Raw genomic sequence first — 23,312 nt, forward strand, 5'->3', positions numbered from 1 at the left:
GAAGGCACCGGCTACAGTTATGGAACTGATGCAATAATTAACTGACTATTGACAAGGAACAGGATTCCATGCCAGTAGTTCACAGGCTGTTGGTCCAGACTGGTTTTCTTTGCTGATAGTAGTTTGTTCAATTGGGACAGCATGGGTATCCGAAATTTATTGCCAGACCTCTTGTAGCATAGACCATACGGATGATGCCTGCCATGACCATAGCCCATACTTTGTTGTCACAGAAAAATAAATTCTTCCATGCCATCAAGTAACAGAGTTATTGCTCTGTATGCAAGAGGCTACAGTCAGTGGTGAACATGTTTGGCAGGAGGGAATATGGATGTGCAATATACAACCCCAAGGAAGGGGAGATACCAGGCCTTCTTGTAATATTCTCTACTCTGAAAAGTGGGTCTAATAAATGAGAGAGTACAGTCATATTAAGAAACAAAGTTTACTTTCTGGTGCAAACATTTTGGAAACTGGATCATCTGATTATAGTTTTATACATCTGAATTTGTCATTTATATTTCTCTAGTATGTTCCAATATGAGAAAATAATAAAGAAAATTATAATGTCCTCAGAGAGCCATTCACTAGCTTAGTATTAGGATTCATATAGTAATACTTTGTTTCTTGTTATTTCTTGTGTAATTTGTATTCAACCATTCTTCTTTAATCTTTATGATGTATGACAACAAAAATGCAGAGTGAATCAATAAAATATTTAACTTTGCTGTGTTAAATATTTAGTCATCTCAGTTTTATACAAGTTGAACTGTTCCATTTTAGCATACATGTAGGGCATGCAGGTAACATAGAACAGTAACATCTACATCTTAGTACAATTAATACAAGTAAAGACAGCAAAATTATTTGTATTTGTATTCGAATAAAAGTGGAAAGAAGCTTAAAAATCCTGTTTTTGTTTTTATTACACCTCTAATTTTAGAAAATTAAAGTGTTAGAATAAGTGTTCATGAATAAACTACCTTACGAAGGAGGTCGCCACACCGGGTCTCAGAATGGAGTCTCCCAGATCATAAACGACTGCACTAACTACTGAGCTTAACTTTACTCATCGCCTCATTGCAGACAGACCTCTACCTATTTATACACCCATAGCACAGACACAGCACAGCATGTAACGTCTGCGTAGGAAAGAACTTCAAAGGTGATTACTGCTTTGCACTTTTCACTTATTGCCTATTTTTGACAACCTAACTTTGTGGAAAGGAGAAGGGGAACAACAGGTTATGGAGAGTCCCTTGGGAGCACTTTGCTTGTGTCTGTAGCTCAGCTTTATCTCTGGGGAACACCAGATGTCCAAATTAGGAAATGTGTGTCATGTAGCAGGTGAATGTGACTCCCCTTGTTGAGACTTGTTGACAGACGTAACAACAGAGCAGAGGAGACAGACTGAGATAGCGATATAACTGACCTGCATGCTGGTATTTGACAGTTGTTTTTTTTTATCCCAAAAACAAATAATTTTTAAAATATTTGAATGAAACAAATATTCGTATAAAAACCCACTATTTGTGCTTTGCCGAATAACGTATTTGTATTCGGGCACACCCCTAATACAAAGAAATGGGATATTGAAATACTAATCTGTTGCCAACCAATATTGCACTTAGCAATAAATATACTGTACCACCACAAAGTCTGACTAGTTGTAGCATGATGTGCAGAAACAAAAGCGGTATGAAGGCACTTCAACAATTCCTGCAAAGGAAAAATGGTACCAGCCGTCTCACAGTATTGACCTTCTCTTCTCTATGTCTGAAATGTTACAGACCTCACACTTACAGTATACTGTCCTTGTTGCCTCAGTGTTTTCAACAAGGTCTCTGTTGCTGTTGCCAGCTAGTGTCTGTAAAAACATCTCCTTACAAGGGCTTCGACTGGAATGTTTTCATCGATCAACTTTATGGGGACTTGAGCAACAGGTAATAAATTCCCCTTCTTGACCTTTTTCTTGGTTGAGAGTACTTTGTCAGCACAATCTACTCCAATCAGCAAGCCCAAGACCACTGACTGAAAATACAAGGCAAAGACAATGTTTAAATGGCTAGATTCAATATAAAACATACAATTCAATAATGAGCACACAATATCCTCGCAATTAAGTCAAACTACTAAAACTAAAACATGGTCTAAATTTCTGAAATTTACCAATACATACTTTTCACCCTTCAGCTGGTGTTCTGTTGGGAATGACATGTCCAGCTGTAGGCATAGATTGCACAGGTGACTGGTGGGATGCTACAGGTGAGCACATTATTTGTTTAAGTGGAGTATGAGCAGGAGTAGACACTTGTTGACTAGTAGATGCAGCAGCAGGTACGCTGGTTGGCTGATAGCTGGGTAGACATAAAGTTGACCGATGGTTACATCAGCAAGGTCCAGTAAGAGTGATCCAGAGTGTGTTTTTAACTCCCACAGCACCACTAAGGATGATTTCTGTCCGGGGCAGCTTTGGGTTGCTACTGACACTGATAAGACCAACAGTGAGGTTAAACCCGTGGGAAGACTTTCTGGGGTAAGCTGAAAGAGGCTTATTTCGATTAATCAAGACCGGTGGTGAGGTTCTGTTTGCTTATGGCCTAGGAGACCTAGGTGCCGATTTACAGATTCTGTACACATGGTGAAATACTTTTTGAGTTTTTACTTATTAAGTCTCAAATTATCACCACAGAAGTATGCATTCTATGTATTGTATTTTCACTTTATTTTATCTTATTTTTTATTAATGTTATCACGTAGGTTTTATTTTCCATCTTATGTTACATCTATGTTTTGTTTTTTGTTTTTTTTACATGCTTTTATGTTCTTTTTCTGTCCTTTTCATGTGAAACACTTGGTGCATGTAATTTCTTTTGATGTAAAGCACTTCAAGCTGCATTTCTTGTATGAAAGGTGCTTTACAATTAATGTTATTATACAGACAAAGAGAACTCACTGGCAGGTGCTGCTGTAGCATCTGTTTTAGAAGGTAACAGTGATGAATTGCAAGAAAATTCTGTTGGAGGATTGCTGGTCAACAAAGCAGAGTTGGTGAGTGTGGTATCTTGTGTGGGCAGATAACCAAGGACGGCATCAAGAACTTCATCCGAGCATCACCAGAATAAAACTTGTACATTTTGTAAACTTTATAATTTTTTAAAAGACTGTCAGAATATGAAATTTTTAACCTATAATGAAATGTGCTTACTTGATAGTGTTTGTAGAGTGGTGGACAGACTAGAAATGTTGAGACTTGCATCCTTGGCAGGCAGAGCAACCTCACTGTGGCCAATACTTGTTGAACAGTCAGTACAGTACCACTTTTCTTCTAAGTCCCTAAGAGCTTGCAGCCGCTGGTCAAACTGATCACTTGTTGAGAAGAGATACAAAGTGTCAGAATATGCATTACAAACAACTTTTCAGTAGACTTGACGCCTTTTTAGCAGGCAATTACTAACTTTGATACACAAGACACATTACTTTTACATCTTGTAACTTTTGAGGAAGTATGTCTTTGTCCACCTTTCTGCAACTAACTGGGCATCAAACAAATATTCTCTACAGCTGGCCTTGAAAGTATACATGTATGAATTAAACGCACAATATGTAATTTCAGCCACTAGGGGTCTCTCAATCAAAACAATAACAAAAGAGTGTGATGACGGTGTGAAGTAGCAAAGGATCATGGGAGTTGTTGTCTTCGTTGTTAAATAACCAGCTTCACCGGGATAGGATTACTCCAGTGTTAATCATTCAGGATGTTTTTACCGGGAGCCGAATTACCCGCAGAGGTCTCCTCCTCTCCAGAACAAACAGACCCGGAGATTACAGGTAAAAACACTGAATAAAGCTGTTTCACCTAAAAAAAATCAGTGTTTCTCCGACGATGTACGGCGACCACCAGACGTCCGGTACGGGCTGAACAGCTAACACTTGCTCAGTTTATTTCTCTTATAACTTAAGATCCAGACGTTCAGCCGGTCTCTCCCGGGAGCCGAATTATCCACAGAGGTCTCTTCCTCTCCAGAAACAAACGTACACGCAGATTGAAGTAATTAAAATACTAACTAAAGCTGTTTTACCCAAAAAAATCAGTGTTTCTCCGACGACGTATGGCGACGACCGGACGTCCGGTACAGGCTGTTAGCCGATCTGCTGCTAACACTTGTTCGGTTTATTTCTCTCATAACGTTCGGTCGGTTTCTCCCGGGAGCCGAATTATCCGTAGAGGTCTCATCCTCTCCAAAAACAAACGTACAAACAGATTAAAATCATTAAAAATACTAATTAAAGCTGTTTCACCTTAAAAAAAAATCAATATTTCTCAAACAATGTTTGGTGACCACCGGACTTCCTGGAGGGGCTGTTAGCCGAGCTGCTGCTAACGTTTGCTCAGTTTATTTCTCTGATAACTTAAGATCCAGACGTCCAATGACTAAAATCCTTCTTCCGGCTAAAAGGTATGGTTAAAAGCGACCTGGATTTATCATGAAAATGTGGCCTAAAACTGAATAACAGTCAATTTATAACTGTTTCTGTGGAGCAACCACAACGTTGGTATATTATCTTGTATGTGTGTAAGTTACTCTTTCGTAGACGCCATTGTGCGTGTCTACTCTTTGGTAGAGGCGTATGACGCTATTGACATGCGACCAAATGAAATGGTCCGTTACTTTGATTAAATTACAGATATCTCGGGGTTTGAAAATTGTTGGAAACCAGCGTCAGAAATTAAAAATGCCCAAAGAAATCTCAGAATGCCCCTAAAAACCGTGATCAGGGGCAAAAATTACCCCCAATATTTTGAAAAAAGATAATTTTATATTTACCAGTTTAGGTCAATATCCTAATTCTACATGAAGCCATCATTTTATTTTCATTCAATTAATTTAATTTAAATTTCCGTTTCAATTTCAACGCACAAACACAAACAGCGCTGTTGTTCACACTATGATACCTGACAGAGGCGTTGCATTCCTGCTGCACCTGCAGTGAAATTTGCTGCCAGGATGGACGGCTACCTCCTCAAAAAGCCTCTGACATTAGCTGCTTCACCTGAAGACAGCAACCCAAGACCTGGGCCGTCACCACCAGTCAAAATAAAGACAGCAAAGAAAGTTGCGGCTTCAACCATAGACAAATGGAAAATAGACTGGCTTGGTGTCGAAGAAGTGTCGAAGAAGTGTCGAAGACGACTCTCATCTACTGCAAGGCGTGCAGGGCTCACCCACCACCAATTAGCCTGGAACCGCGAAAAAGCAATCGCGACTTTGTCAAAGGAAGCGGACAAGTCAAAAAGTATTTGGCTCTTCGGCACCAAACATCATCGATTTGCTTATGGTAAGTAACATTAACATTGACGCTAACGTTAGTGTCTTTTGTTTTTGTCTGGCACGTTAGCCAACAGTGTTAGCAATTTGGCTAGCTAACGTGGGTCTTGCCGACTGGTGGGGTGATTGTTGCAGTTTCACATAGGCTCTTGTATACTCTCATCTCATATATATTCTTGTGGTTTTACACAGATTATATATACACACACACACACACACACATATATATATATATATATATATATATATATATATATATATATATATATACATACATATAGCTGTAAAGGAGATCCGTCACTAAGCCACCTTTTGCTTTTTTTTTTACACTGAACCAAACGGAACTACTCCAATCAGCAAACCATGTGTGCTTTTACATAGCATCCCGGCATGATGTGTAACACAATGGCGTCAGCTCCCTGTCCCGCCATGCCAGCTATCCCTTACACAGACGTCCATACGGCTCTGTGTCGACCTCCGTAGCCGGCTTATTAGCAGAGCAACTCTGCCCCCCACTGCATGTCCATACCTTTTATACATATTATATGTATTATTATGTACATATTATGTTCCTGCCTTGAACAGGCTGTGTAAAAAGGGCCGCGACTAACATAAATGGGCTCCTTGCATCAAGTGAAATGAGCTTTTAGTCCCAAATCTAGAGCATATTTTTTACTAACCAATGAGGCGGTGCTGGATAATCGAGTCTATTATCTTATTTCATTCTTGCTCAAAACGTCAGCAGGGGTAAACTTGGGGATGAAATAAAAGATGCTATAAAATTCAACTCAAGTTATTTCCAGGACTGCATCAATAAAGAAGAAATATTAAACTAATTTTGGCTCTTTTGACAGTACTTGTAGCTACTAGCTTCTGTAATTTTGTGAAACACCTGAGGCTGTGGCACACAATGCATCAGACACACAATGATGAAATCAGACTGAAGTTAGACTGGTTTTGACTTGTGTAGGAGAATATGACATAATTCCCCCAACCAGAACTTTTGGTAAATCTAATTATATCAAGCCCATTAAATATTGTCATGATCTCATAATTATTATCTTATACTGCCATCTATTGGTTTATACTGAAGGCTCTTCCTAAATAAAATCTTTGTTGTTAAAAGGGAATAAGCCTGCGTTGTTTGTGTTTCAATTGTAGTTAGAAGATGTAGACAATTATTATAAATGAGAACATTTTATTACATATAAATGCACTGATAAATTGATTTACACCCCACATTTACATTTTCTGTTCACAGATGCTTGGAGTAACCAGCTTAAAGAGAAAGAGTTCATTGTAGATGCAGTCTGTCACATGAAGAGAGAGGTGTACAACAGAATGGTTAAGCTTTTTGACATTTCATACCACATCGCTAAGCATGAAAAGCCCTTTTCTTATTTCCCAGCCCTCATTACCCTTGAGAAAAGACATGGTGTTGAACTTGAAGATGCATATAAGAACCCCAAACAGGCACAAATCTTTACTGAGTACCTTGCAGATGAAATACAGGATGAGATTACCAAGCAAATCAGAGCATCTAGATACATCAGTATTCTTGTGGATGGGAGCTCAACTTTGGAGAAAGAGGTTCTGTACTGCAAATTTTTAGAGAATAGTGTGCCTGTCATGAAATTCTTGGGAGTTAAGGACACAGCTGAAGGCATCCTGGAGTGTGTGCAGTCACTCTGGACTTCCAAGAATATGCCTTAACGGAAAGGACATCTTGTTGGATTTGGTACAGATGGAGCCAGTGTCAACTTTGGGTGTCGACAGGGGATCTACGTGAAGCTACAGAACAAGATGCCATGGCTAATGGGCATTCACTGTGTGGCTCATCGTTTGGAACTTGCATGCAAGAACGCATTCCAGGGCACTTATTTCAGTCAAGAGATTGATGGTTTCTTGTCCTTCTACACGGCATTTTACAGAGGATCAGGGGAACGACTGAGGGAGCTGGACCAAATGGCAGACCTTCTCGAGCAAACTGTGATGACACCTACAAGAATCGATGGGGTTCGATGGTTGGACCATCATAGAAGAGCACTTAAGTCACTGGAGGCCAATATCCCAGCTGTAATTACCCATTTGAGTGAAATTGGAAGTGACCAACGCCAGGATATAAAAAAATGTAATGCTGCAAAGTGAGAGGCTGGATTAATAAAATTGGGTCTCACAATTTCCTTCTACACATAGGCCTCTACATTGATGTTTTTGCTGAGCTGTCACACCTCTCACTTACCTTCCAGAAAGATGGTATCTCTCTCCCAGCAGCTGTGGAGGCAGTCAGTATCACAGATAAAGTTTTGAAAGACATGGCAAAGCATGATGGACAGAAACTAAGAGCCATGAAGATGGCATGTAAGACAGGAGATTACAGGGGCATTAAGCTCACAGGAAAATACACTGAAGCTGTACAAACAATGCAGAGGTCCAGAGAGGAGCTCATCCATGATTTAGTTGCCTGCCTGGATCAAAGGTTTCAGTCAACCTCAGACAAAATCCTTCAAGCAATGTTGAAGTTTGACACAAAACACCTGAGTCTGATGATGATGATTTAGCTACTTACGGCAATGAAGAGGTACCACTGCTGCTGGAACACTTCAAGGAGGTGCTCATTGCCAATGGATGTGCTACTGAATGTGTAATGCCTGAATGGGCACGTCTCAAGAAAGTAATTAGAAGAAACTACAGGAGTCTTAAGTGGGGAGAACTGTGGCCTCAGATCTCCCATGCCTGGTCTGAGCATTTTCCTAACTTGCTTCATGTAAGCGAGATCATTCAGGTCTTGCCATTATCCACATCAAAAGTTGAGAGAGCTTTCTCTCTTCTGAAGCGTGTAAAGACAGACTGGAGAATTAACCTCAAAACAGACACAGTAGAAAACCTCATGCACATCTCTCTGGAGGCACCACAAGAAGAAGATGCTGTTGGGATAGTGGAGGCTGCAGTGAAGAACTGGTTCAAAAGTGGACAAAGACAAAGGCGCCCAATGAAAAAACCATATGGGAAACGGGCACAGCCCTGTAAAACAGCTGCACCAACAGCAGCAGAAATGGGGAAAAAATGACACAGAATCTGACTCTGATAGTGAAACCCATGTATAATATGAACTCCACTTGAGTGGCCCATAAACTATGGCTGATTGCAGTGACTGCCTTGTTGAGTTGTTTATTGTTTAATGGCTACTACTGTAGCAATTTGCACTGTTGTTACTTGAATTCAGTTATGCGAATGCGGTTTGTAAGGTTCTTGTTTACATTTACAGTTGAGTAAAGTACCTTTTTATTTTCCCAAATATTTTAATACATACTCTGCAGTTTCTTAGGATGTTCAAAAAAGAACAAAAACTGGTATATGTTAAAGACTGTGATGTACATCTCAGGTGTGACCACAATAAGATTGTGCTGTTGGGATAGGAGAGGCTGTAGTAAAGAAATGGGAAGAGAAAAAGTGGGGAAAAACAACAAAGGCTCCCAGCAATAAAGCTGCATGAGAAAAGAACCACAGCCTCTAAATCTGCTGCATTAACAGCAGCAACAATGGAAATAGAGAGTCTGACTCTGACAGTGAAACCCATGTATATCATTTTTTTAAGTTTATTGTTTAATGGATATTTAGCAGTTTGCACTGTTGTTACATGAATTCAATTATGTTAATGTTGTTGTGTTTTATTTCCTCTAATATTTTGAATTGACCCTCTACAGTTTTTAAAGAGGATGTTTAAAAAAAGACCATAAACTAGTATATTTGAGAGTTTTAAACTAATCTATAAACTAATGCATTATGCATCTGTGAAGAATATTAGAAGATAAATAAAAGCCTAAATATTTAGAACTGTCTCCTGCTTTCTCTCACACATACATATGATTACACATTTCTCTTTGGAACAGTAGTAGTATTCTTTTTATTTACTCATGTTGGCACAAGGTGGTGCTTACTGTATGCATAATCTGGGCTTATTTCACATTAAAAACAGCAACTTTATGCGCTAATTACTATTTTTTTAAAAGTGCCCCCAAAATTTTGTAAATGCCCCAATTTAATTTAAACAGTGAGAGCAAAAGTTGCCCCCTAAATATTTTTTAAATTTCCTACACTGCTGACTCCTGAATGATTTTTACAAATTTTGACAAATAAATGAGGAAGGGCAAATAAAAGATTGAATAAGATATTTGTTAATGTCAAAGCCAAGCAAACTCGGGTATTCTGCCAACCCCAAACTGGATTCAACATGGAACCAGCTATTGTATTGTATTGCAGCAGCTAATCACCATATGACTAACAGAGAAACAATGGGTATTGTATTTCTGAGAGTGTGTGGTGGACAGATATTTTCATAACCTTTTTTTTAACCTTTTGAAATATCCAGATATACCCACATACTGCATGATATTGCAGTCACGTCAAGCCTTATTTATTCAACACTATTTACATTTAATAGCACGCCCTTTATTGCCTGCTTTATACAATGAAATTGAGACCTTTTCATTTATTTAAAAACGATTGTTATGATTAAAATGTCTTGTAACTGAGCACATCACAGTTTGTTTGAGGGAGAGCGCATTAATTTTACAGCTGCACAGTACAGTATGTGTATCTTTCAGAGACAGACACACACAGAGACTGAAAGGCAGACATGGGAGAGGGAAAGAAAAATAAAATGTTTGCCCATAGCAAGACGGCATGGCTGGGGGGAGGGGGGGGGGGGGTGAGGTTGGAATAAACTATTTGTTATCCAGCAAGCAAAAGCTCTGTGAAACCGAGGCGGATAGGGGTTGTAATCAAAGTCTGAGTTTGTGTGCATGTGTGTAAGCAGAAGCGAGTAATTACATGACAATATTTCACTATGACGTGGATACTTTATATGGGCCCAGTGAGAGTAAAACAACAAACCCCAGACAAACACTGAAATGGTAACACACTCGCAAGACTCACATGTCTTTGCGGATGTGTGAGTAAAATGTGCCCTGAATTCAGACCCCCAAACTTCCCATCTTCTAAACCATGCACACCATGAAGACTGATTTTTTGTTTTGCACTGTTTGAATTTTTGCAACAACAGTCACGTACATGTGAAATAAACCTTGGCAGAACAATGAATCTGTAAACACACACATGATTGAACAGTTAGCTCTCTGTGACTTATTAAGATTCATCATGGTGTTTTCCTCTCACATCCATATCACACTTCCTGGACTGCTGACTATCTGAGGGGGCCTGTAACTCAAATATATTGTATTTACCGTCAACTCTGAATTAAAAGCTGGTATTCAGGTGAGATGCACAGGTGAGGTTTCTCGGGGCTCCATGTGGAATTGCACTAACTTGTAATTCTATCCTCCATTGGTAAAAGTTGGCCTTTACAGCTTGTAGTGCTGTATCTATAAGTATATATAAAGCTCTAAAAGCAAATGTGCCTGACACAAAAAACAAAGCAGAAAAAACAGTATACATCTGCATGCCACTGGCCTACAACACAGGAGGAATCGCAACTTATGTGGGACAAAATTCATCAGTAAATATTGCTGAAGAAACACTTATGAAATTGCAGTATACACTGAATGACAGAATCGCCATGGTAGAGAACATTCTCTCATTCAGTGTATACTTCAAGTTCATAACTGTCACATAGAGGTATTGAAAAAGTGTCTTATAGATATGAAAAAGACTAACAATAAGCTCACATCAGTGGTCACCAACCAAGCTTGAAATGACAGTATAAAAAAGCAAACAAAGACATGGAACTAAAATATGACAAACAATATTTTTCTAGAAGGGGAAATTAGAAATACATGTCTCTCCCTGTAATGTTAAAAATGTAAAATTATATCAGTAAACAGAACTCCCCGTGCACAGCCAGTATTTTCAATCAGGTGTTGGTCAGTCGCAGGAACATATTAGGTGAAAATAAAAATTAATGTGGAGATTAATCTTGATTCTCATGCAAAATTGTATGTTTATGTGATCTTCTGTTTTAAGATTATACAAGTATTATTATCATTATTCTAAATTCATAAAGTAAAATCACCTGATGCAACTGAGAATCCATGTTCCCAGAATAATGACAGCCAGCTGCCAGCTAAAACAACTTCTGGTGATTACATACTGTAAGTGATATGATCACATTACGTCACCTTCCTAAAATAATGGCCCAAGTCATTTTTTCAGGTTTCTCAGAAAACACAAAAAAAGTCATCATGGTGTGCATGCACCCCTAGGGGTGCACAAGCTGCCTCTACACACTGTACAACAGGCTTACTATAATACTGGTCAAATGATGTTATGATTACTAATATTGTGTTCAAGTGAGATTTTCATTAAATAAAAACACAAAAGTAAAGAGGATCCTTTGTAATATCTTAGTTATACACATAATTTCTAGCTGTTAGATTACAATATGGTATTCAAATATTTCTTAACTAGATCATGTAATGTGGAAAAAATGAGACAAAAACTGTAGATGAAATATTGTTTAAAAGGCAGAAAAGAGCTAACAGAAAGCCTATCACTTGTAACAGCCACAGATTCTGGAGCCTTTCCACTCTTTGCTAAATGCTAGCTTCATGGACTTAGCTATTTTGCTGACTAAAATGCTGACTAAAAAGACTGAATAAAAAGACTAAATAACTACGCAACATGACAATTTAGTCACACTCTTGACATAGGCCATTATACTACAGCGGTAGAATCGCATGATCTGTTCAACTGAAGATGTAGGCGATTTTACCAGAGGTGGCTGGCATCATGAGGAGATGATTTAAACAAAAAAATCATTTTTGTCAAAAAATGACTTGGACCATTATTTTAGGAAAGTGACGGTTATAAACTTGTTTTATTTGTCTCTGTCACAGTTTGTGGGATGAGAAAAATAAAGAGGATAACTGTGGGCCTCCAAAGCCACTAGGCTAACTTCATATTTTCATTTATATTGGCAGATATACATTGTATATACAGTATTCACAAAAAGACTGTAGTTACAAAAGAGGATTTCCCAACCACTCTTACAGAACTTTCAACAAATGGCATGTCAATTTTTCTTTTTGTTGAGCCAATCTTCCATCAAAACATACAATAAATATTCTGTCACTGCTCGGGTATGTGCTTTTGGTCACTGAGCGGGAACCAGTTGGTGTGGAAAGTTTGAATTGCCTTTACAAATCACAGTGTGAGTGTGAGAGACAGCCCAGCAAGACTCAACAGTCTCTGACTTTAAAAAACGTCACAGAAGTTCAAGGCTGTGATATAAATGCGTGAAGAAAACTTCTGAGATAATGCAGCTGGAAACGCTTTCTGTTTTATTTATCTTCATGCTGTGAGAGGCTCTCACTTTAAAAATGCTGTTGTGTGTTGCATTGTGGTCACATAGCAGAAACAGATGAATCCTCTAGTAAGAACTGAGATATCACAAGAAATCACAGGCTTGCTTACTGAGATGATATGTTACCATTATTGATGCATTTGAGATTAAGCACCTCTGAGCATATAAAATTAGTACTTGTTCTTGAGTTATGCATAATGCAGATGTGCCATTACTGTTACTTGTGAAGAATACAGATGACAGAATGTGATCAGAGAATTATTCTACTAGGGTGTTTCTGTATTCGCTTTGTAGTGAAGTTTGCAAACTTTGATCTGTGATTGATTACAGATTAATCCTGTACTTACTGGAGGAGTCCTTGTGCATCAAATTAGCTTTGTATTTGACATTAATCATCAGTGAAAACAAATCTGTTGAGAATACTACGGATGAAGGCAGATAGAATCCAGGGATTGGGGTTATAACCCAGAATCAAGATATGCAACACACAAATGAGCTTTAAACCTGAATTAATTACAAATCAGTATGAATACAGAAAATAAATGCACTTAAGTGAACATGCATACTGCTGTAGTGATGCAGTAGAGAGATATAGCGGCAAGAAAGGTATTTTAAATGGCTTTTAAGAAAGTGCCATAATTTAGCAGTAATACAGCTGTAACTGACTAAATAGAGCTACATCTACAGTTGCTCTAGGTCCAGTGTTGTGGTCCTCTACTTCACAAAATGATTAAGTACTAGGGGTGGGTGAAAAAATTGATTTGCATAACAATCTCAATGATTGTCTCCTACAATTCTAAATTGATTCAAAAATGTCAAAAATCAATGATAAATGTTCGCTAAAGTGATGTTCACGGAACGAAAAAGGTGGAACTCAACTGCAAGGGCAGTGCAGCACCTGGACAGTCTACACCATGCACAAGCTAGAGTTATCTTGTAGTTCATCTTCAAAAAAAGCCAGCAGTTGCAAGCAGTTTTTAATTTAATGACTAAATAATTACCTTTGCAAGACGAGCGTGAAATATATTGTGAACTTTCTGTGCCGTCACTGAGAGACTAACGTTAGCAGAGTGGAGCAGCGAACTCCAGCAGTAACAAACGAGACCAGCTGACCAACACACACTGCAGCATTAAACAGCTTAAACCAACTCTGAGGTGAAGAAAATAACTCGGTGCTCACTCAGTTGGACAACTATGGCTTTATGACATTAATAACACAGCGGAGCACTCCACCTCCCCCTCATTGTGTTATTCTCATACAGGCAGGAGGCTGGATGATGCTTTTAATTAGTACAGTTAATGCAGTTAACTTTTTAAAATAAAAAGGCTGCGAACCATTTGCCTTTATTGCCAGTTATCTTTCATATTGTATTTCAGTGGAATAAGGACACCTGTGAATGGTTAGGCACACAGTATACTGGAGCATGAGACCAAAAATAGTGCCCCCTTTTCTATTCATTCAATCAAGAATTGGTTTTGAATTGAAAATAAATTCTCAATTCAAAACATGACTTTTGTCCTTCTCATGCCATTTATAGTCTTTGCTATTGTTAGTCTCTTAATCCTGTCCTTCTTTAACACCAAATTTGTTGTACAACAAGGCTGTTCTGTTGATCCCCCAAGTTAAATAAATGACAGATCACAGCAGCATACAAATCTGCTGTTAGCTCTCCTGCTGGGAGTGGAGGTAGCACAGCCTGAAGATAAAATCCCATGAAAGGGATTAAAAGGAGCCAGCACAGCTTGGACACCTACAACAGGAAAAACACTGAACTGATAATACACAAAGTGCAACACCAACTAAACTTTACTGATTAATATGATATGAAAACTAAGTAAACTCTTAAAAACATGAGTGCTCAAAGAGAGACAAAAATGAGACAGACAATAAAATCTGTAAAACCGAGACACCCTCATCCAGGACAATATCTAAAGTATCTTTAAAATAAACTGGCACATAACTTTGGTTTGGCTTCCGAGACTTTGAGTGGAAAAAATATGTTCTCCTTTAGTTTTTAGCCTCAACCTTGCAACAGCCAACAGCCCCTGCTCTAAATGGTAAATAGCTGCATTATATATAACACGTTATATATAACACTCTTGTCCAAAGCGCTTTACAGTTTTTTTTTCCCCGCTCATTCACTCATTCACACACAAACACTCACACACCAATGGCAGCAAGCTACCATGCAAAGTGCTGGCTTCACTATCAGGAGCAATTTCTGGTGCAGTATCTTCCTCAAGGACACTTTGTGGATTCTTTGTGGGATAAAAGTAGCATTTTGGATTCAAGAAAATATATATTTTCATTTCACACATTATGCAATTTAACTGTAACTTTCTTAAAATAATAATAATTAACTTTTTTTTTTTTCGTTTTGTTTTCAGATGACAGTAATTACATAACTTATAATGTTTTGAGAAGAAAAAGGTTAACATTTTGCTATGATTGTTTCTTACAGTAGTTTATTCTTGGGGTCCGCAGAGACCCCAGTCGTTGTTAAATATGTTGGTAGGATGAGGGTTAAATAAATAGATAAAAATAGTCATATTATTATGAAAACAGCAATAATGAAATAATATAACAGTAACTTGATATTATGTAAATATTTCAAAATATTCAATTATTTACTTATAGTTTGTATTAGGGTTGCAAAGGTGCGGAACCTCTCTGAGAAAAATTTCCAGAAAATTTCCATGGGAAGTTAAGCCCAGGTATTTTTGAATTTCAATTGCAATTATATGAAGGAACAAATGTACCACAATTAAATATGTCTTCATATTCAAAGGTACAAACTTTCCATGGGAATTAATAGAAATAAAATTAAAGGGAATAAAATGAAAATATAATCGTTATTTTCACGGGCTGTATTTACCATGTCATATGCAGATAAGCAGACAAAATTGCAAACCCTTGAAATAGAAATTTTAAAAATTAACAATTAACAATGTATGAGTTGAAGTTTAAAGCGACACTTCACTGAAAACAATGCTGATTTAGCACATAACCTTACACATGTATACAGTTTTACACATATTAATTTAGTCTGACAGTTGAGAGTTTGACTATGTCCACCAATGATGTCATCAGAGGGCACTGAATCCTTGTGTTGTGTTAATTACAGCTCAATGAAATTATGGACATGAAAAATTAGAAATTCCTATTGCAATCCCTGTTGCTAGTTTTTCACCATCATTTAATTGAATTGTAATAGTTTTCAAACTCATTAAACTAACTGAACATAAATGCCACCAATCAATTTTTGGTGGCATTTATGTTTCTGTTTATAGCCGTTTGATACATAAGCAGTGTGGAAACACTCCAGGGTTCTCATTTATAACCATTGCATACACACAGAATGGGGCTTGAAAGAGGGGTATGCCACTTCCCATGCAAAAGTTGTGATCTATCAAACTTGATGGGAGATTGTGTGCACCTGTACGTAAATGCTGACCCATGCATACGAACATTGTGAAGACAGGGGAAATTGGTGACGTAGATAGTGAGGTGGTGAATTGAAGCCAGATTGCTTAATGATTCTTCTTGATTTCACTTTACATCATGTGTTAATTATAGATCCACTTTATCATAAACATTCAAACCAACAGTATTATCTGTACTTGCGCTTGTAGTGAGCCGTAACTATTCCATAAGCACCTTTCAATTTGAAAAGTTAAGTCCCAGCCAACTCAAATCTCATATTAAAGTCCGCTCAACATTTCATCAGCGCTGTCTCAGCCGGAGTGCAGAGGAGAGGGTCAGTTGAGGAGCAGCACAGCAGCTGCTAAAATGAATGATGTCAGGATGTGGCAGATGGCAGGATTCTGGAAAGTCTGGCTTGCCTTTCCCTGATATTAACCCTGAATATACTGACTCCTTTCACCTCGACCACGTTAACTAACTGATGAAATTATTATCATTGGTTGTAGAAATCCAAGATGACATCAAATAACTGCACTTAAACAAATGTAACTTAAAAATAATTGTAGAACAGAGTGCTAATAGATTTTTAATAATATGCTCTAATACTGTGCATATACCACCAGGTATGATTTTATTTCCATATAGTTTATGTGTGTAAAATCTCTGCAGTGAACACAACTATGCTGTCAGGTGCACAGAGCACACTGGGGCCTTCTCCAGTCATCTCACAGGCACATCTTCACCACCTGCACTCATATATGGATATATATAAATTATAGAAACACTTGTATGCTGGATTTTGGAATAAATATAAATGAAAACAGCGTTTATTGTATTGTAGATATTGAGTATGTGGTGTAAAAACTACTTAAAACTGGCTAACTGGGACTTAAGGTGTCATGGAGCCTACTGTCTCCATTTCCAAAATGTAACTGAGTCATTGTTGGTATGTATGCTGAGAGGAAGGTGTACATTCCTCTCACTCATCCAATCAACATATCAGTCATGAACTTATGATGTTTGAGAAATAAAAGGACTAAGAACTGAACCAGAGATGTCTGACTTTACAAGCCACAGGAATATTTATTGAAGCTGTATATGGTTATTTTGGGTTACACACAACTTCAAGAGTTCCAAAAACGAGATAATAAAACAGTTCACGGCTGTTGTGGTCCTTCCTCTTTAGATGCCCGAGCGCAAGTGATGAGCGAGAGGGCCCGATACACTGACTCTTTACACTGATTGGTCAGGCGTCTCAAGACAGAGAGACTGATTGGTGCAAGAATGAAACACATGTTCATCAATATTCATGAATACTTTTGACCATTTATGGTTGAATGTAGGCATGTAGAGGGCTGGATATCAGGCTAATCCACCTGCGCACATCTCCAGGTGGACTGTGATTTATAAAAGGAAAAATACGTGCATTCGTGTGTATGCATGGTTTTATAAATCTGATTATCTTTTGGCGCGCGCATTTCCTGCTTTTGTGCAGGAAATGCACAAATCTGACACACTGTTTTATTAATGTCACCCCAGATCATGTATGCCAGGGCTGTGTGGGTGGAGCATGGCAAGGAAGTGGAGGGATGTGCCCCAGACTCTTGTGGAATGATGTCGACAATAAAATTATTAGATGGCCAAAAACAAGGGAACCTTGGTGAAGGTACATTTGGTGTACTGTATTCATCAAGTTCCTTGTTTTTGTATTCATCAAGTTCCTTGTTTTTGCAATTATGGATTATGCCTCTGAAGCAAGAATTATGTTGATGCCAATTCTGTTTGATGGATATAGGAACATAAATGCCTGTTAATTGGAACAGATGTGAATCAGAGGAAAGTTATGTAAGCAAAAGTCAATTTAGTTTTTATGTGATCTGATGCTGGCAAAGAGGCAAAGGAAACATTATATCAGTGTTATGCTTAAGTAAATATGTGTATCTAGTTAGACACCAAATTTTACTTATTGGACTTTTGAATGTTTAGTGGTTAGTGTTATGGTTTATAGCTGGGCTGTACATAGAACCTAACACTTTTTTGCAAAAAATATCCATTGGAAACATGTAAATGAATCCAGTCATACATTGTGTTGATTGGTTGCTATCATGTGTCCTTTTGATGAGCTTTTATTATGTGAAAATCAGCCAGGTAAATAAAGATTGCATTGACTGTAGTACTGAAGAAATGCCTCAAGTGAAATAAATTGTGATTTGTCTGTAGTGCCTGACAATGCACCTGAAGAAAACTAAAATTTTCACTATCATTTAGTGTGTTGCACCACACTAAAGACAGTTCTACACTAAGTTGATTTAATTTTTAGAGGAAGGTTCTCCAGAGGCATGAGCTGGATGAACATATGGACTTAGATAGGCCTAACACTTGGCACCATATAGCATATATTCTTAAAGAGTAACTAAACTCATGGGCATTTTGCTGCCTTAGTGGTTGATATTTTCACCCTGCTGCACACTTTACCCCACCCCAAACAGTGATGTCAGAGTACCTCTTTTTTCCTAGAAAGAGACACTGTGACACCACAGATTGGGGTGGAGCAGAGTGTGCAGGTGCGGTCAAAATATCAACCATTAGGGCAGCAAAATAACTGTGTGTAGTTACTTAAAATTACCTAAGCTGAATAGCCAGACCTTAATTTGAATGTAAGCTGTCTCGGCTCTTCAATGATTTATAGTGGAATATTATTGGAATGTGTTGCCCTGCTTCCTTCTGTCATGTCAAATGATCATTCTTTTTTACCCCATCTTTCTGCCCAAATTCTACCTTACTCAAACCCAGCCACTGGCAGAAACAGACCTGATGTCATCAACACCAACATGCTAGTGAATCGGCATTGCTATTGACTGCCTGGCTGGAAAGAGAGGAGGGATAGAGGGTTGAGGTGAAGGCTTGGAGGTGTGAGGGACAAGAACATGAATGCAAGCACAAATGTGTTTCTTTTTGTTTTCAAACTTTCAGAAAAAAGTCTTGACTAAATTGGAGGATATCCATATGGAGGTCAGAAGGCTGGGAAGAAGCGAGCCTCCCCTTTCATCTGCCCATATAGAGCAGCTGGAGATGATGGAGGAGTTCAAGAGAGAGAAGCAACGCCTCAGGGACAAGCAAAACTTTAAATCCCTGGTATGATTTGCAAGACACATTCTGGAAGTGATGTAATTGTATGCTCTGTTTTATTTATCAGTATTATTCTGGGGTATGTCAGTGAAAATTTTTATAGCCTAGTGTTTTTCCAACACTGACAGGAATAATTCCCCCATCTTATTTAAAGGTGTTGCAACTTGCATTGGAGGGAAAGACATAAGAGACTGTGTCCACAAAATTCTTGACAGGTATTCTCAACAGTATCCCTACATACAGAACTTTTCAAACAGGTAACGTTACAATTCTTGCCGATAGACAAGATGTGACATATCTACCCCTTGTACTCTACACTTTAATCACCTGGCCTTGTCTCAAATCAGAAACAACATAGCTTCAGAAAAAACAGGAAGAGCGCCGGAGAACTGCAGTGACTGCCATTTTATATATCATAAAAAAGGCAAATTGATCAAAAATAAAAATTCTAAAGATAATATTAAATTCTCAGAAATGCAGTCATGAGACTCATGATTGAATATTTTCTGTCGCTGTTGTTTTCCTTGATCGGTCTGAAGATAAGCAGATTATCAATGAGCAGATTACAAATTCACTTGCATATATTTCAAAAAGTGAGAGCTAGTGTGGTTTGATATGAATGTTGAAGTGAATAGGTGCTTCCATGTCCTACCACCTCACTGTGTCACAGTCAACCAAAATGACAGGCATGTGAATAAAGCACATTTAACTAAGGTGACCTGACTTAAATGGTAATGAGGAGGGGGTTCGACAGGTGCAGGGACAGTATGTCATTGGAGCTATCAAATGGTCATCTCCCATCAGAGGTTTTGTTTAATTGGTTCCAGAAATCTACAGTGTCCCACAACCACACCTCTTTAGTCCACCATTGGCACTCTCACCCATACTACAGTTGCTGTGGATTACCACATACACATCATTTCTAAATGGTGCAATTTCTGTTTCTTCAGGCTCTTCACCAACCTGCTGATGGCAAAATTAAATATGAAGGGAAAGGGGATGAAGCAGAAAGTGCCTCTGGGGACAACTAAACCTTACAAAGCAATCAAAGTTTTCCCCATGCCATTTAAGTCTAACACCAACTCTCACTTATATTCACTATCTCAACTTTTTCTGAATTACACAGAAGGCTACATTTTTGAAACAAAAGGTCAGTGGTAACAAAATCGAATTTGTTAAATTGATTTTATTTGATGAAAGTTTATTAAGTTTGCTTGCTTGTTGAATGAGAATATTGGAATCAGCAGGTCAAGCAGCAAACTGTATGTGATGCATTATGATGTTAATCAGCCTTGGCCACTTTATATTAAGATGTTACAATGGTGTTATAGAATTTGAGCAGCATGGACGTTACTTTCATTCAAATCCATGGGATTTTTATGACTAATTAAATGTCAAAATTCAGCAGTCTTACTTCTATCTAGAGTCATCTAAAAGTAAGCTAGTATTTTCTAAAATGGAAGTTATAGTACCCAAAGCCATTACATTAGGGCTGTGTCTGATACGTCATTTTATTTTGTAGTGGCACAGCTATGCAGGTTCTCTAAATTTATGAGTGCTACATTGTCACCCAAAGCCACCATCTGTTGCAGGCTTATCCCTTCCTAACATACAGCGATGCGAGTGAACAGAGACCATCTTCACACTATCTTAAAGTTACATGTATGGTCCTGTGTACCCCATCAGTCGCCATGGGTCTGTGCAGTATTGATACTTGATATTTGGCAGGAGGAATAATAATTAATAAGTATTAGGAACTTCAAACCTATATGTTTGACATACAGATATGTGAACATGCATACTGCGATGTAAATACACTGGTTGTCTTTGCATATTTATAATTTTTGTTTTTGTTCAACTCTTGCGGCGGCAGTCATGAAATGGGATAAAGAAGCTAGAGAGACATCGTGCAGCAGAACATCTTTAACATGCACCAGGGAGGAAGGGAGGTGGAGAGCATACAGGGGTGGAAAGTACTTCCGCATGAGTGCTGTACAATTTTAATGCATTTGTACTTGTATTTCCAATTTAGGTGACTTTATATTTTTTCTTCACTACATTTCAAACCAAATATCCTGTTTTTTTCACTTGGCAGTTAACTTTATTAGAATTGTGTTTTATTTTTTAGTTTTTAATATTTTGTTGAGAACCTCATTAAAGATGAAAATAAATTCTCTTGTCATTTCAAAAAATGTGTAATTTTTAATATATCAGATGTCACACATTTCCAATTGTAAATAAGGCTGCTACAAAGTCTTGGCAGACTCTGAAGGGAGTGGATATCAATTATTTATTTACAATTTAAAGTAGTAGTCCTGCACACTGCCTTCACTAGAATCAGTTTTATTGAATACCATGTTTTGGTCATCCAACCTTGGAATAATAGCGTACCTGATGAAGGTTTGATGACCAAAACATGATATTCAATAAAGCTTACAGTAAGGGAGGACAGGATGGGACTCTGGTCTCATTTACAATTAAAGAAGTAAATGTTGGTTTAAACGGAGTGCAACAGGGACATCTGAAATATGTCCAAGAAAGATGTCTTAAAAGCTTTCATTTTGAACCATATGAAGCTGCCATTTGGACATCTATAATTGAAACTTTCAGTTTGAACCCTGTAAGGATCTCACTTGAACGTCAACAGTGAACATTTAAAAGATGTTTAAAAAAGATTTCTTTTTAACATTCACTATTGACATCCAAATGACATCAATAGTGAATGTTAAAAAGACGTTTACAAATGATCTTACAAAAACTTTCATTCTGGCTTGTCAGTGGACGTCTCTTGAACAGTTGACAAAGATGTAAAATTGACAACAGCGCTGTGCAACAATATATTTCAAGAATAAACATGAGATGCTATTTTTGCTGAAATAGAAAGTTGGAAAAGAGGCTGATGAGTCCTGGTAATCTGACATCTCCTTCATAAAAAGGCAAAATAACGAGTAGTAACTGACAGTCTAATGTGTGTAGAGGTGTGTGTGGTTATTGTGTAGCAGCCTAGCATTGTTTCCAGGCAATTTAATGAAGGTAAACACAGTGAATGGCGCCGAACTCTCAGAGGCTGCGGATTTATCAGCCTATCTGTCCTGCTGCCTTCAGATGCTGCAGCAATTTAATGAACTGAAGCTTTTCATACAGTATAAAGCAGCTGTGGACAGCAGATACTGTGAGAATCAGCCACATTCATTTATGCAGACTGATTAACTGACGTTCCTGCTTTAACCACATTAAAGGTTATTTCTGTGTCAATGTTGGCTGGACATTGACACAGAAAACCATCCATAACCTGACAAGATGGCTGCTGCTGTGACTCCTGTGAGATTGACTGGACTCTACTTAATAACTCTTGAATCTTTAATTGCAAGACGTGGGGTGATTCATGTAAAGAGACAAAGAATGATGTGGAAACAGTCTGCAAAAGTCTTATCTCGCTCAATGATAAAACTGATTATGTAGAAGGTCAGTCTAGATGAAATAATATTATCATTGATGGCATCAATGAACACATAGACCACTGTGAAATTGAGTTGGTGCAGGCCCACAGATCTGGAAAGCTTTTTCCATCCTACACTAGGCTCAGGCCTATTGTTGTCAAGTTTCTGCGTTATAAGGACAAACTCGAAGTCCTCAGCAAAGCCAAAGCCCTGAAAGGCACTGACATTTTCATAAACGAGGATTTTCCTGAAGCTGTTCGACAGAAGCGAAAATAACTTCTTCCAGCCATGAGGGCTGCCAGGGAGAAGGGGGAGATTACCTACTTGTGGTATGATAAACTCATTGTACACCCACCATCCAAGAAACTTGCACTGAGGCCTAGGCAGAACAATGCTATGCCTCTGACTTCTGATCATTAGACAGATATATTCACACATACAGTATCATACTTAGTAATTCCAATATGTATCTCAGTATTTTGGTCTACTTATGATGGACTACAGCTCTCTTTGTTATCACTGTCACAATATCCTCTCAAATCCAACTGTTTATTGAACTTGCTGTAAAAAGTGTTACCACCTGAGATGTATATCTATCAATGAATATGAAATGAATGAATGGAGCTCTTGGACTTGTTCTAAGTGTGTCTCCATATTTCCTTATCATG

The 23,312-nt window shown here is 38.0% G+C and overlaps 2 long non-coding RNA genes across 3 annotated transcripts; one reads left to right on the top strand and one right to left on the bottom strand.

Moving 5' to 3' along the window:
• Positions 1–1,484: 1,484 nt before the first annotated feature.
• Positions 1,485–3,298, bottom strand: LOC137187441 (uncharacterized). Its single transcript, XR_010929210.1, has 3 exons — positions 3,209–3,298; positions 2,170–2,223; positions 1,485–2,031 (listed from the first exon to the last, which is right to left on the bottom strand). It is a non-coding gene; the product is annotated as an uncharacterized lncRNA (long non-coding RNA).
• A 446-nt stretch (positions 3,299–3,744) lies between these two features.
• LOC137187432 (uncharacterized) lies at positions 3,745–22,564 on the top strand. 2 transcript variants are annotated; one of them, XR_010929209.1, is made up of 4 exons: positions 3,745–3,831; positions 19,049–19,210; positions 19,359–19,419; positions 21,078–22,564. It is a non-coding gene; the product is annotated as an uncharacterized lncRNA (long non-coding RNA). The 2 variants fall into 2 exon arrangements; XR_010929207.1 differs by having other exon boundaries at positions 19,359–22,564.
• Positions 22,565–23,312: the final 748 nt, after the last annotated feature.

The sequence above is a fragment of the Thunnus thynnus genome, chromosome 1 (genome assembly GCF_963924715.1).
Source record: "Thunnus thynnus chromosome 1, fThuThy2.1, whole genome shotgun sequence".
Classification (NCBI taxonomy): Eukaryota; Metazoa; Chordata; class Actinopteri; order Scombriformes; family Scombridae; genus Thunnus; species Thunnus thynnus.